The sequence below is a fragment of the Dermacentor albipictus genome, chromosome 4, assembly GCF_038994185.2.
Source record: "Dermacentor albipictus isolate Rhodes 1998 colony chromosome 4, USDA_Dalb.pri_finalv2, whole genome shotgun sequence".
In the NCBI taxonomy this organism is placed as follows: domain Eukaryota; kingdom Metazoa; phylum Arthropoda; class Arachnida; order Ixodida; family Ixodidae; genus Dermacentor; species Dermacentor albipictus.
Genome location: NC_091824.1, coordinates 33,938,529 through 33,952,692, shown reverse-complemented (window position 1 = coordinate 33,952,692; position 14,164 = coordinate 33,938,529). Strand labels below are relative to the sequence as shown.

General features: G+C 47.0%; 1 pseudogene; it reads right to left on the bottom strand.

The window, feature by feature from the left end:
- Positions 1–10,128: 10,128 nt before the first annotated feature.
- Positions 10,129–12,723, bottom strand: LOC135900176 (uncharacterized; annotated as a pseudogene).
- Positions 12,724–14,164: the final 1,441 nt, after the last annotated feature.

Genomic DNA, 14,164 nt, shown 5'->3' with positions numbered 1-14,164 from the left:
GCACATTTTCCGAGGCGTTCTTGGTTATGGTATCAGGGATGGAGTTGCAGGCTGGTCTTTCTTTTAGGTACTCTGATGTTGTGGTTGGTGTCCGGTATACTTCATCATTGACGTAGCCGCAGAGAAAGAAATCGAGGGGAGTTAAATCTGGTGACCGTGCCAGCCAAGCAATGGGTCCATGCTGTCCAATCCACTGCTGCGGGAATACTTCATGCAGCCATTTGCAAGCTTTGCTGCTCTGTGCGCGCCAGCACCATCATGCTGATACATATTGTCCTTGATTCTAGCCAATAGAACTTCGCAAAGAAAATCCTCAAGCGCCTCATCAAGGAAGCCATCGACGTATCTTTCCCCTGGAAGCATGTTAAAAAAAAACACGGGGCCATTGTTAGTGGCACAGTGAGTTCCACACCGCACATTAACTGACAACTGATATCGTAGAAGTCTCTTCGAAACCCAGTGAGGGTTTTCGTCGCTTCAATATTGAGCGTTGTGGATGTTCACTTGGGCATTACGTAAGAAGATAGTTTCATCGGGCCACAGTTATATGTTGAAAAAGCGTAGATTCTCTTCCGCCTTGATTATAATGCACTTTGCAAAGTCCTTTCGATTATGGAAATCGCGGGGCTCCAACATCTACTGCAACTACACGGGGTACAGGTGGCGTTGCCTCTTACGTACTCTCCACACTGAAGACTTTGATTCTCCAGCTTCGGCACCCATACTACGAACACTTGCATGTGAGTCTGAAGAAAATTTTGAGAGAATATCTGTCTTCCCGTCCTCTCCCAGGATTGAAAATTTATGCCGTTCCTTCGCAAAAGTCCCAGTTTGTCGCAGCGTTTCTTATGCAAGCATAATCGTCATTGAGCTCGGACGTGTACCTGGATGCCAGCGTAGAAATATTTATTTATTTATTTATTTATTTATTTATTTATTTATTTATTTATTTGGTACATACTGCTAGCCTTAACGAAGGCTTTGGCAGGAAAGGGTACATACATAAAAGGGAAAATACATCATTCACACAGGGTTCAACGATAATCGTTTGCAAGAGGCCTTGGCTTTGGTTGAGAAATAAGCTTATACATACACACGTACAGCGATATAGACAATGCACATTCATGGTGACAATAGAACATAATGTAAAAAGCACATTTCATCATGTAGCAACAAAGATATGGCTAGACAGCTTAGACAAAAAAGAATCGAGGGTGGCACAATCGACAACTTCTTGTGGTAACATATTCCATTCTCTAATAGCTTGTGGGAAGTATGAATATCTGAAGGTGTCATTGTGAAACCTATACTCAGATAATTGTTTATTGTGTTTCGTTCTTGAAATTCTAGCGTTAGCGTGTACTAAAAACTTATTTTTGTCTATTTTTAGGGCATTGCTCTGGAGAATAAACAGGAATTTTAGTCGGAGATATCTAGCACGATCGCTAATTGTTGGGAGTCCGGCTAAGCGTAGAAGTTCAGTTTGGGAATCATGACGACGGTATTTATTATAAATGAATCTTACTGCTTTTCTTTGTGCGTTCTCTAACTTCGCTATGGCACATTTAGTGCATGGAAACCAGCATATGGCACCGTATTCTATAACGGAGCGAATGAGTGACGTGTACGCGAGTAGTTTGGTGTTGGGTGAAGCGTATCTGAGGGACCGTTTGAGGGAAAAAAGCGCTGAGAGTGATTTTGCTGCCACGTATGACACGTGTTTGTTCCATTTTAGATCGGAAGAGATAACTATACCTAAATGCTTGTATTCTTCTACCCTGTGTAGTTCTCTTTGCTGAATTTCGTATGGAAAGGTTAGTGGTTCTTTCTTTCTCGTTACTGTCATGCAGACAGTTTTTTCTGCATTTAGCGTCATCTGCCAGTCTTGACACCATTTTGCTATGTTTTTAAGTGCGTCATTCAGAACAACTTGATCGTCCTTGGTATGTATTGGTTTATAAATAATGCAGTCATCTGCGAACATGCGTACCATTGCGTCAATGCCGTTTGCGATGTCGTTAATAAAAAGAAGGAAGAGAATGGGAGCTAAAACTGTGCCATGAGGCACACCGGATAAAACTTCAACGTAGTCTGAGGACTCATCTATAGCTCAAGTGCGCGCCTTGTATGTCCACTTGACGCACCCATTGCGAAAACCATATTCGCTCTCTCCTCACTAGAGTAAACCATATCTGCTGCTCAACGTTGGTCACAGCCAAACAGCGTAGCTGTGAAGAACACTCAGGAATACGGGTGCGTGAGGGACGCTGGATATATTGCAGTTCGCTGGGATTGGGTCAAACGAGGTACACAAAGTATACGACTGGCAAACTGGAACAGCCTGCGGGCGCACTCTCTCAGTGACTGACGTGCCGGTCATGGTGCACAAGTGTGAAGCCAGACGCGGCCACCCGACATTGCGAACCCGAAGCAATGCGCACCTGCGGAGTGCGAGATTAAAAAAAGAGTGTCTAGTAGACAGTAAGTGCGAGAAGAGCAGATGGGGCCAGTGCAAAAAGAGTCATCGCTGAAGAAGACATGCGTAATGTTCCTTGAATATAGCCAGTCAGTCAGTCATGAACTTTATTGAAGTCCTGAGGAGTTTCAATCCGTTGGAGATCCCATGCGGGGAACTCCTCCGGCAGAAACCATAGGCGACACCCAAGTCGGGACGGGAACGTGGTGACCCTCCACCAGTTCTTGCGCCCTCTGGATGGCCTTGAGTTGGAGTTTATCTTCGCGGATACCCTTCCTGCACCCCGAGACTCTGTGGATGAGTCTGATTATCTTTTCGGTTTTGGCGGTTAAGTGTTTGGTCGTGTGTCTGTCGCATCCGGTGGATTCGATTAGGAGCCCAAGAATGCGTATGTGGTTGACTCGCGGAATCTGTTGTCTGTATTTTGTGTGCAGTGCGAGCGGAAGTTCGTCTAGAGGTGTTAGGCGGCGGACTCCTGGCAAGACTTGCGAAATAGTAATAGTTCCGATTTCTTTGAGGATAGTTTCATTCCTGTGTTTAAAAGGTACTCTTCCGTGGCATCTAGGGCAGACTGTAATGCCTGTTCCATGTCTCCCAGGGAGCCTCCCGGGCTCCAGATGGTAATGTCATCTGCGTATAGAGCGCAGTTTACGTTTGGGATGTGTCGTAGTTTGTCTGAGAGTGCCTTCATCACTATATTAAATAGTAATGAAGAGATTACTGAGCCTTGTGGTGTTCCGATGCAGCTCAGCATGTAGGGGTCCGACTTAAGTTGCGAGACTCGTAGTCGGGCTTCTCTGTGTTTTAGGAAGGAGCGTACGTACGCCTGAAATCTCTGGCCGAGGCCGAGGCCTGCCGCAGACTCCAGTACGAAGTGGTGCGAGACGGTATCGAATGCTTTCGTGAGAACGAGGGCGAGGATGCCTCGAACGTCTCTTGTTTTAACGTCGAAGATCTGTCTCTTTAGGAGTAACATGACGTCTTGGGTGGATAGGTGGGGTCGAAACGCTACCTTGTTGTGTGGGAGGAGTTCGTGTTCCTCAATGTAGCGTGACACTCGGTTTCGAATTACGTGCTCGGCTACTTTACCCACGCATGACGTAAGAGAGATGGGTCGTCAATTGTCGAGGTTAAGTGGTTTGCCGGGTTTTGGGATGAGGACCACCGTGGCAGTGCGCCATTGAGTTGGTACCTCTCCTGTTTCCCACATGCGGTTGATGTCTTTCGTCAGTAATGTAACGGCTTGGTCATCTAAGTTACGCAACAGTCGGTTCGTAACGCCGTCGGGTCCTGAAGCAGACCTGCTGTTTAGGTTGTGTAGTGCCTCTCAGACTTCTGCTTCAGTGAAGGCAGCGCCTAGTTCGGGAGTGGTTTCGCACTTTATGATCCGGTAATCGTTGGGGTGAGCGACGCCTAGCGGAAGGTACCGTTTGGCAATTTCTTCCAGGAAGGACTCTTCCGTTCCCCCTTTCCCTTTATGTGAGTGTAGAAGTGCGTGGCTTTGATTATCCTTCGTTTGGCTGTCGTCTAACATGCGTTTCAGGAGGTTCCACTTAACTCCTGTCCACATGCGGCCGTCTTCTGCCGAACAGAGTTCGTGCCATTGGAGGCTTGTGAGCTCCGTACAGTATTCGTCTATGTCTCGGTTGGGGATCGCGATGCGTTTGCGCAGGCGTCTGTTGAGACGCTGCTTTCTCCATCGCGCAAGTATCGAAGCTTTGGCCTCGAGTGAGTGTGCGACGTGAGCGTCAACCTTTGGGATTTCCAGTTCCGTTCATGTGGTTTTCGTGGCTCTAGCTACGTGGCCCTGTATCGCAGAGAGGAGTTCCGCGAAGGAGTCATGCGTATTCGTATCTTCCTTCCGTAACTTACGGAAGGTATCCCAGTCTGTGAGAGTGAAAGATATTTGTTTACCATTAGTTACTTTTGTTTCCGTGTGAGTTATCTGCTGTTATTCGAGCCCTAAGGTTTAAAGTTGTAGCATAATTGTTCAATCCGACAACAATACCAAGGCCATTTGAGTACAAAGGCATAATTGTAGCACCTGTCATCGGTTTCAATCGTTCCCACGCGCTTCAACCTTTCCTTCTTCCAAGCAGTACCAACATGCTGCTTTCGTCTTTTCTTTTTCGCGTCCTTAAACGCTTTATGGCTTCGGCAACGCTCGGCAAGCACCATGTATTTGGACCGCCATGCGATAAAAGTCTCATTCCTAGATACCTACACTAGAAAAAACACCCTGTCGCCAACCTTGTTCATCCGTCGCACGCTTGAGAGCAGCACAATAACAGCGCGCATGTGCCCCGCCATGTGGTGTTTATTTTTCATATATGGCGGACTCTCTTTGGAACGCGGAAAAAACGACCTCGTGATATATATCGTGTTGTAAAAAATATATTCAGAGGTTTCTCAAGGTGCTCTACAACTTTGCGTATCACACTTCGGGTCTGCTGTCCCAATACTGAAAAATTTTATTATATAAACATAAATATTACGTTAGTTAAGGGGAAAATAAATATAGTCATAACTCTAGGCCAATACGAACATTATGCAGTCGGTTGAACTCGTGTCCAAGCGCCTTTTATTTGTAACACATCTGCTCAAGTTATGTGTGACAAACTGTGCATATATATGCATATATATGCATATATATATATATATATATATATATATATATATATATATATATATATGTGTGTGTGTGTGTGTGTGTGTGTGTGTGTGTGTGTGTGTGTGTGTGTGTGTGTGTGTGTGTTTCCAGTTAGCTGATACGCATGAAGCTGTGCTTTAAATGCAACTTCGTCGTGCTAAACGTGAGCAGTATGGTCTACATAAGCAATGCCGTCGCAGACCATGCAGTGGCCCCAAATACCAGAGTTTCAAAGACGCCCTTTTCGCAGTACAAGACTTTCGCAAAGGCGAAGTTGTCAGCGTCATAGAGTGGTACAGCTCTAAACAGTTTTTCCAATTAGCAGCGCTGTGTGTCGTCGTTGAAGTAGCTCTCACTCGACTGTTCCAAACTGACGATATTTTCTTTAAAGGAACTCCAACAAAATAAGACGACAGCGTTTTCGGGCTGTCTGACTTGTATCGATTATTGCAAGCGTTTGCTGGCTCGTTGTCCGGACTTGTACATGGATAAGTGCATTCGCTTCATGCTTCTCAGACGCAGAAGCGGACCGGGCTTTTCGTAATTAGATGAAGCGTTTGCAGGCAACTGACGTTGTCTCGCTTTCCGTCTTTAAGCAGGGAGTGAACACGCACAACTTCCGTTGCTCAATGCTGGCCAACTGCAGAGACGCCTCTCAAACTTGATTAGTGGTCTGCTTTGCCTGTGGGCATAGGAATACGTAAGAGCTCAAATGAGCCGCCTGCCGCCGCGACTCAACGGAGTGCTCATTCTTTTATTTACGTTTGATGACAGAAGTGTAGACAGGCAACGAGTCTTGTGTCTTCGTCAGCCTACATATTATGTCAAAGAGCCTCTTCAAGCAGAAAACAACAAACATGCTTAGGATTGCCTGTCTCTAGGTGCACATGAGAAGAATTGCGCATTTAAATATCAAAAAGGCGCTGCTTCTTTTTTGCGAAGTGGCAGAACCAAGCTCAGCGTCTGGAACTTTCAAAGCGTGCAAAGTCAAGTTTGGTAGTTGTTCATCATTACAAAGATAATGCAAGAAAGACAGGGAACTGAGTGGACTGACACAGGAGAGCTTTTGTTTCTGTTAAGAAGTTTGATTTTAAGAAAATCTATGGAATCCAGGTGTTGTGTGACTTAGCTTAAGTGAAGCTTTAATTGGTGTTTGTGAAGAACGCTCATCCTTCGTAGCAGTGATTCTGAAAAAAAGATTGCACATCCTAGCTTGAGGGAAAACACAGGGAAGGCGGGAGGAGGAAAATCAAGATGGTGAGTAAAATGAGAACATGGTGAAAGTAGGAGCTAAGGTTTCGACAAGTGGACTTGTCTTTTTCAAGGCGGCATACGCTTTCCTCGGCGCAGTTATACAGCTAGCGTCCCTCTAAAGGGAAGAGGCGGTAAGGCGGGTGGGTTTGGAAACGACCGAAGGTTTTTTAGCGGCGAGGGTGTGGAATTGAGAATAAAGCAGTTCGGTGCACAAGGCCGGTGATGAGGCCGTGTGTGAGCAGTCGCGTCAACGGCCATGTGCACAGCGCCCCTCTAATAAATGCTTTGCTGGTGGTCGTCGGCTATCGGGTCTCTGAAAGAGATAAACGGAGCGGCAGAAAACGGTGCTCGTGAAAAAAAAAATAAAAAGTTACTGAAATGGAACAAATATATAAATAAAAGAAGAAAAAAAGATAACAAAGGTAGGAAAAAACTAATAATATATGGGGTTTTACGTGCCAAAACCACTTTCTGATTATGAGGCACGCCGTAGTGGGGGACTCCGGAAATTTTGACCACCTGGGGTTCTTTAACGTGCACCTAAATCTAAGTACACGGGTGTTTTCGCATTTCGCCCCCATCGAAATGCGGCCGCCGTGGCCGGGATTCGATCCCGCGACCTCGTGCTCAGCAGCCTAACACCATAGCCACTGAGCAACCGCGGCGGGTGTGGAAAAAAAAAACTACTAAGCAACCAAACTAAGTGCTGTTGCCTATAGCTTGAAATTTAGTATAGTGAATAGATTCTAAAGTACCCTCTCAAACTTTTATGCCTATTGGTTGCAATATCTTGAACTTATAGATAAGGTATGATTATCGGTACTTTCTCGTTCAGAACAGAAATTTGACTGCGAGGTGCAGACTTTAAGTTCAATGTTATGACCTGCTTGGCCTTGGGCAGCTTTTTATCTGTGTCCGCGTGATGTCCGTTTAATCTAACGCTCATTGATTGTCCCTTTTCACTGATATAGACTTTCTTACAAAGGAAACATTCAAGCATTCCTTCTGTAATAAACAATTTATCGGTGAAACAGAACAATGAATGAACGCCACATGGAACGGAAATCGCGCGGACACAGCTAAAGGCCTTCCCGAAGCCGTCGCCGAGCATTTCACCCAACCGGGTCAAAATTGTGATGAACTTAAACTTTACATCCTACAGTCGAATTTCCGTTCTGGACGAGAAAAAAAGTACCAATAATCATACCTTAACTATAAGTTCAAGAGATTGCCACCAATAGTCATTAACGCTTGAAAGGGTACTTTAGAATCTATTCGCTATACTAAATTTCAAGCTATAGGCAACAGCCCTTAGTTTGGTTGCTTAGTAGTTTTTTCCTTACCTTTCTTTTTCTTCTGTGATATATATATATATATATATATATATATATATATATATATATATATATATATATATATATATATTTGTTCTGTTTCAGTTGCTTCTTTTTATTTTTTTCACGAGCACCGTTTTCTGCCACTCCGTTTACCTCTTTCAGAGACCCGATAGCCGACGACCACTAGCAACGCAGTTAATAGAGGGGCGCTCTGCACACGGCCGATTACTCGACTGCTGAAACATGGCCGCGTCACCGGCCTTGTGCAGAGAACTTATTTTATTTCAGTTGTACACCCTCACTGGCAACACACCTTCGGTCGTTGGCACACCCACAAGCCTTATCTACTCTCCCCTTTCCAAAAACCCTGCCTATATATGCTGTGCCGTGGAAAGCATATGTCGTCTTGAAAAAGACAAGTCCATTTGCTGAAACGTTGGCTCCCGCTTTTACATTCTTCTCGTTTTGCTCACAACGTCGTTTGGGGCATTTTTTTACTGGGAACCGCCAAGCTTATCATATACATGTTGCGCTCGATCACACACATGTTTTGCATGGTGGCACTGCAACGACCACGACATCATCAATATGACCGGATGACCACGACGCAATAAAACGATCAAATGACTACGACGGCATGGTGACAATGACATGACCTATCTGGAATCACTGGTACAAAAGGATGCAATAACAACTACAGCATGATGACCACTGCTTGACGACGATACAACGATGACAATGAAATGACCACAACAGTGTGACGATAACGGCATGACAGTGAGATTACGTTGAAGTGACGACAGTGTTGCGAGGAGGATAGTTTCACGTGGACCGCATTACCACTGGCTCGATGACAATCGTATGGTGAGGATAATCTGACCATGACAGTGAAATGGTGGCGTCGTGACACCAATGCGATGCAAATGCTGAAACAAGAATGCCGATTGTATAAAGCAAAGGTATGACGACATTGAGATGACGCTGCTAAAGTTCTTATTTTCTTGATGCTCTTGTCATACCGACATCATGAAGACATCGCGGTCACACTGTCGCCGTCATTCCGCCGTCTTCATACCGCTTTCGTCGTTCTACCTTGTCATATCATCGTCAAACAGTCGCTATGAGGGCTACATTGTCCTGACACCATCGTCGTAATGCCGTCGGTGTTGTGGCATCATTGTCAGTCCAGCTTGGTCATCGGTATATCACCATGCTGTCGCCGCGATGCCATCGTCATCATACAGGGTTTGTGATACTGTGTCACGCCAATTTCATTCTACCGTCGTAGCAATCCAACTGTTCTCATGCCATTCTCAAGACATCGTCCTTACTGCATCGTCGTCATTGCAACCTTGAATCCCGGGTCTCGTCATTCAATCGTTGTCATACCGTTGTCGTTATGACATCACCGTCATGCTGGCGTTCCGTCATCGTCATCAGTTCAGTATTGTCATCCCAATGTCGTCATGTCATCGTCGTCATACCAGCGAAGTCAAGTGTTTGACGTCATTTCTTGCTCATCATGCCATTGTCATCGTGCTGCCGTCATTCAATCGTGATTATGCTTCCGTTGCAATGCCATCGTCATCAGTGCGTCGTTGCCACTGCGACGCTATCATGCATTCATTGTCATACCGTCGGCGTCCTGTCCTTCTCACTCAATCGTCGTCATTGCTGCTTTTTAATCCAACTGTCGTCATACTGTCGTCACCGTATACCATCCTCGTAATGTAAAAGTGCACATATTATGGTCATCATGGTGACTTAGAAAATTACATTATAGGGTTTTACGAGCCAAAACCACGACCTGATTATGAGGCACGCCGTAGTGGGGGACTCCGGCAATGTGGACTACCCGATATTCTTCAACATGCACCTAAATCTAAGTACACGGGTATTTTCGCATTTCATCCCCATTGAAATGTGGCCGCTGTGGCCGGGATTCAATCCCGCGACCTTGTGCTTGGCAGCCAAACCCCATAGCCACTAAGCAACCACGGCGGGTATCATGAAGTCTTCGTTATAAGACTTCGTCTGTTCATCGATATTCCTTCTAGATCAATCCATCATCACTGCGTAGGCGCCATACAGCCGTCGTCATGTGTCAATGCTCATTGTGGTGTTGAGCGAAGGTTGAAGCCAGACTCCAGCCGTCCCGAAGTAAAAAGCCGTTTATTTAGCATATACAACCAAATATATAATGAAGAACAGAAGCGCCCCCTGGGGAATAAAGAACTGAAATGAATAACGAAACTGAATATAACATACTCCATCCCTTAATTTTAGTGGTTAGTTGTTAGTATTAGTAACAAAAAACCCCAAAGCATGCGCACTGTACTTATTTACACATATTTACAAGCTATGTACACAGTGACAGAACACATATTTACAACACAATGTCAGACCACGAACTAATTGGTCTGATAGTCTTGGAGCCAGGCCGGTGGCCGGCGCTCTCGAGTCGGCCGCGTTGGACGTCGCACTGGCGAAGGGCTCGTTGACTGCTGCTGCGGTATGCCAGGAGACAGTGCCTGCGTCCTGGGAGAAGGGGGCTGTAGCACGGCAGGCTGCCGCACATCGGGAGACAGCGGCTGCGGCGTGGCAGGCTGTAGCGCCTCAGGAGACCGCGGCTGCGGCGTGGCAGGCTGCAGCGCATCAGGAAGCTGCGGCGTGGTGGGCTGCCGCGCATCAGGAGACCGCTGCTGCGGCGTTACAGGTGGGCCTGGTCCCCAGGCGCCCCTCTCCGGAACCCTTTGAGGGCATGAAGGGCACTGCCATGGCTTATCACCTGTGTGGGTGCGCAGATGGCTTTTCAGGTGGTCTCTTTTTGAGAAGCTCTTATGGCACGAATCGCACTTAAACAGACGCTCGCCAGTAGAGACCCTGGCATGTGCTTCCAGACTAATCAGTTTACGAGCCTCATAGTCACAGATTATCTTGATGGAGGCGTCCCTGCTGTGAATTGTCACTGTTGGCTGTTGATGGAGAAATAGAAGGCCTGCAAGCTGCGGTGGAGCGTGACTGATTCACAGTCTCTGTAGTCTGCACGCTCCTCGACTCGCTGCCTGCTCTGAAGGAGCAGCCAACAGACTTGTCAGCCACAGCCGAGCTGCACTGTGTGCCAACCTCGACCTGTCCGACGACGATGGAAGGGGCGTGGCATGCCGTTCTGGCAGTGATACTTTCAGCTAGGCTCATCGCATTTGTGAGGCCTTTTTTCCAGATGCGTTGCGGTACGTAGCACATTGCTGCGTCTGCTACAGTGTTTGTGGACCCCTTAGCAAGACCCAACTCGGGACTGAAAAGTGAACTGAACTCCTGTGCTAAGGCTGGTTGAAGAGCTTTGTTACGGGGCTGCGCGCCTGACGGTGTGGAAATAGAACAGGATAGCGGGTCAACAACAGTCGGCTGCGGAGCAATGGACATGTATAAGCACTTGAGAGCAGAACCGTGGCTATGGTGTTGGGCTGCTGAGCACGAGGTCGCGGGATCGAATCCCGGCCACGGCGGCCGCATTTCGATGGGGGCGAAATGCGAAAACACCCGTGTGCTTAGATTTAGGTGCACGTTAAAGAACCCCAGGTGGTCAAAATTTCCGGAGTCCTCCACTACGGCGTGCCTCATAATCAGAAAGTGGTTTTGGCACGTAAAACCCGAAATATTATATATTATATTATTGAGAGCAGAACCCTCAATGCGAAGATCCCAGGCTTTAATGCCGTCTAGACCGATCAGAGAAGTGGCTCGGTGAACAACATAAAAACGTAGCGACGCTGTGCGGCCTTTAAATCGAACGTCTGCTTGGAAACAACCTAGCACTGGAATCGGCCGTTGAGAGTAGTCAAACAGAGTAACATGTGGAGCAGGCAAAAGCGGAACACTCTGAAAATATCGACTGAATTCTTGCTCCGACAGAATTGAAACATACGACCCTGAATCAACAAGGAATGTCAAAGTGACATTCGCGACTTGCTCTTGAATATGAATTCCGCTACGCGCGGAACGTTGCGCAGTCAAAACTTCCTCAGCACTGCTGCATGACGAAACATCTTCATGAAATTCAAGTTCACGGACTCGGCCTTGCATTTGGGTTAGCTTGCGCTTGCATACCCTTTGAAAGTGGCCCTTGCGACCGCAAAGCGAAGAAGTCTTGCCTTGCGCTGGGCACTGCGGCGCTGACGCGATGTGGCTCCACGAGCCGCATCGGAAACAAAGTGGCGAGCCGGAGCGGCTACGCTGTTCTCGGTTCCGCTGAGGGGGGCGGTTCCGCTGCTTCGCACGTGAGCCGCCCGCGCTCCTCGTTAAATTCTGCTCTAAGGTGACTGCCGGTTGTGAATTCCTTTTTTTCGAAGAATGCGACGATGGTTTTCGACGCTGCCGCAATGAAATTGCTTCGACCGAAGCAGAAAGCTCCTTTAGCTCTTCAGCCGCCTGCTCAAACTGAAGTGCTATTCGAACAGAATTCTCGAACGAAAGTGCGGAACCCTCGAGCAGTAACCGCTCACGTACGCGAGTGGAAGCTACGCCGGCAACGAATTGGTCCCGCAGAGTATCATCTTGCGAGGCAAACGAACAATGTGACGCTAGCTCCCGTAGAGCGGCAACAAAGTCATGAAGGGACTCGCCTGTGTGTTGGCTGCGACGGTGAAAGCGATGACGCTCTATGATAACGTTGCGCGACGTCGAAAACTGGTGCCGTAATGCGGCGAGTGCAGAGTCGTATTCGTCAGGAGGGGCCACGACAGACTTGTCATCGGCGAGTGCTCGGCACTTGGCGCGGCCGGTGCTGCGGCGCTGGTCCCTGCATGTAGCGTCTGATAAATACGCTGGCCTTCCGCCCCCAAACAATGCAAAAGAATAGCCTTGCGTTGCTCCGGCTTGAATGCGGCGGCTCCGGATGCCAGCAAGTACACGTTGAACATCTGCTCCCACTGCTCCCATGGCAATGACGGACGGCCGGGCGTCGGAAGGAAAAACGGTGGCGGAGCAAGCCCGGTGAAGCTCATGGTGGGCGGATACGACCGACGCAGCGGGGCTGGGAGTACGTTCACGAAATCCTCGTCGCCAATGTGGTATTGACCGAAGGTGGAAGTCAGACTCCAGCCGTTCCGAAGTAAAAAGTCGTTTATTTAGCATATACAACCAAATATATAATGAAGAACAAAAGCGCCCCATGGGGAATAAAGAACTGAAATGAATAACGAAACTGAATATAACACTCATGGTTTACTTATGGAAAGGTCATGCCATGGCAAAGTGGCACAATATAGGAGCATATGACATATCGCGGAAGCAGCGAAAGTCTCAGAATTACGAATACACGAGTAAAATACACGTGGCTTCTGGAATATGGTCTGTCGCAACATCTCTATTTCTATTCGCATTACCGTCGAGAGTCATGGTAAGATGAGTTCTGCCGTATTATTTCGTTATAGCAGAATCACCGAACGAGAGCGAGGTTGTGTTGTGGCGCAAGGTATTATAGAAGTGCTTGGAGATGGACGTGGCGACAGCTATTTATCTGTCACAAGAATCCAACGCCTGGGAAAGCCTTCCATTAGGCGGCCTGCTATTTGCTTTCCCAAACCTACGCTCATGAACAAGACCCATTGCACAGCTGCAAGAACCTTATAGGAACGTGAATGTTTACAGAAAATGCTTCTTTTTTTTTTGCCCGAACCATAAGGAAACGTAAACTTCTTTGGCAATGTGGAAAACAGATAAACAGCAGGGAAAAGGCTTGTGCACGACAAAATACTAGTTGATAAGATGATCTATGCCTTGGATGACGTTCAGAACAAACTTGTAGCCCTCCAGTCGGGGGTAAAGGATCTGTCACAAAAGGCGTAGCTTCCACAACCCCGTTTAGAGGATATTCAGGTGCTTTCTCTTAACGCTAGAAGTTGTAACCAGAGTTGGCAAACATTAAATTACTCTCCTTTCCAACCATCCCTACTTCGACTTCATTCCACGATGGCATGCGCGATGAAGGAATCAATCCACCTGACTATCAGGTGCAGAGGCGCAATCGTGTCCCTGTCGTGCAATGCGTTCTGTCAAAGCGTGATTACAGGTGTCTTCGCTTAACAGATCACCGATTGCGAAAGCCTGTTTCCTATTGCTCCAATAGGTGACTTCACATCTACACATTGTGCTGGTTATAGAATTCCAGGTATTTCATATTATTTCCTTGAAATAGAGTAATCATTGTCTTGTAAAACGCGTGAATAATATTCTTACAGGAGATTATAAAGGTGTTAAGAACCACTCATTGATTTGGGCGAAAAAACGTAGCCCACGGTTAGCATATTGCCACGTTGTAGTGACGGTGAAAAACACAGTAGCAATACTATGAATGACAAGACTAACTTTTATTGGGCGAACCTGTGCCCACATAAAGAAGGCTACACTTAAAGCACAACTACAGCGGCGAACACAGTCGTCGAT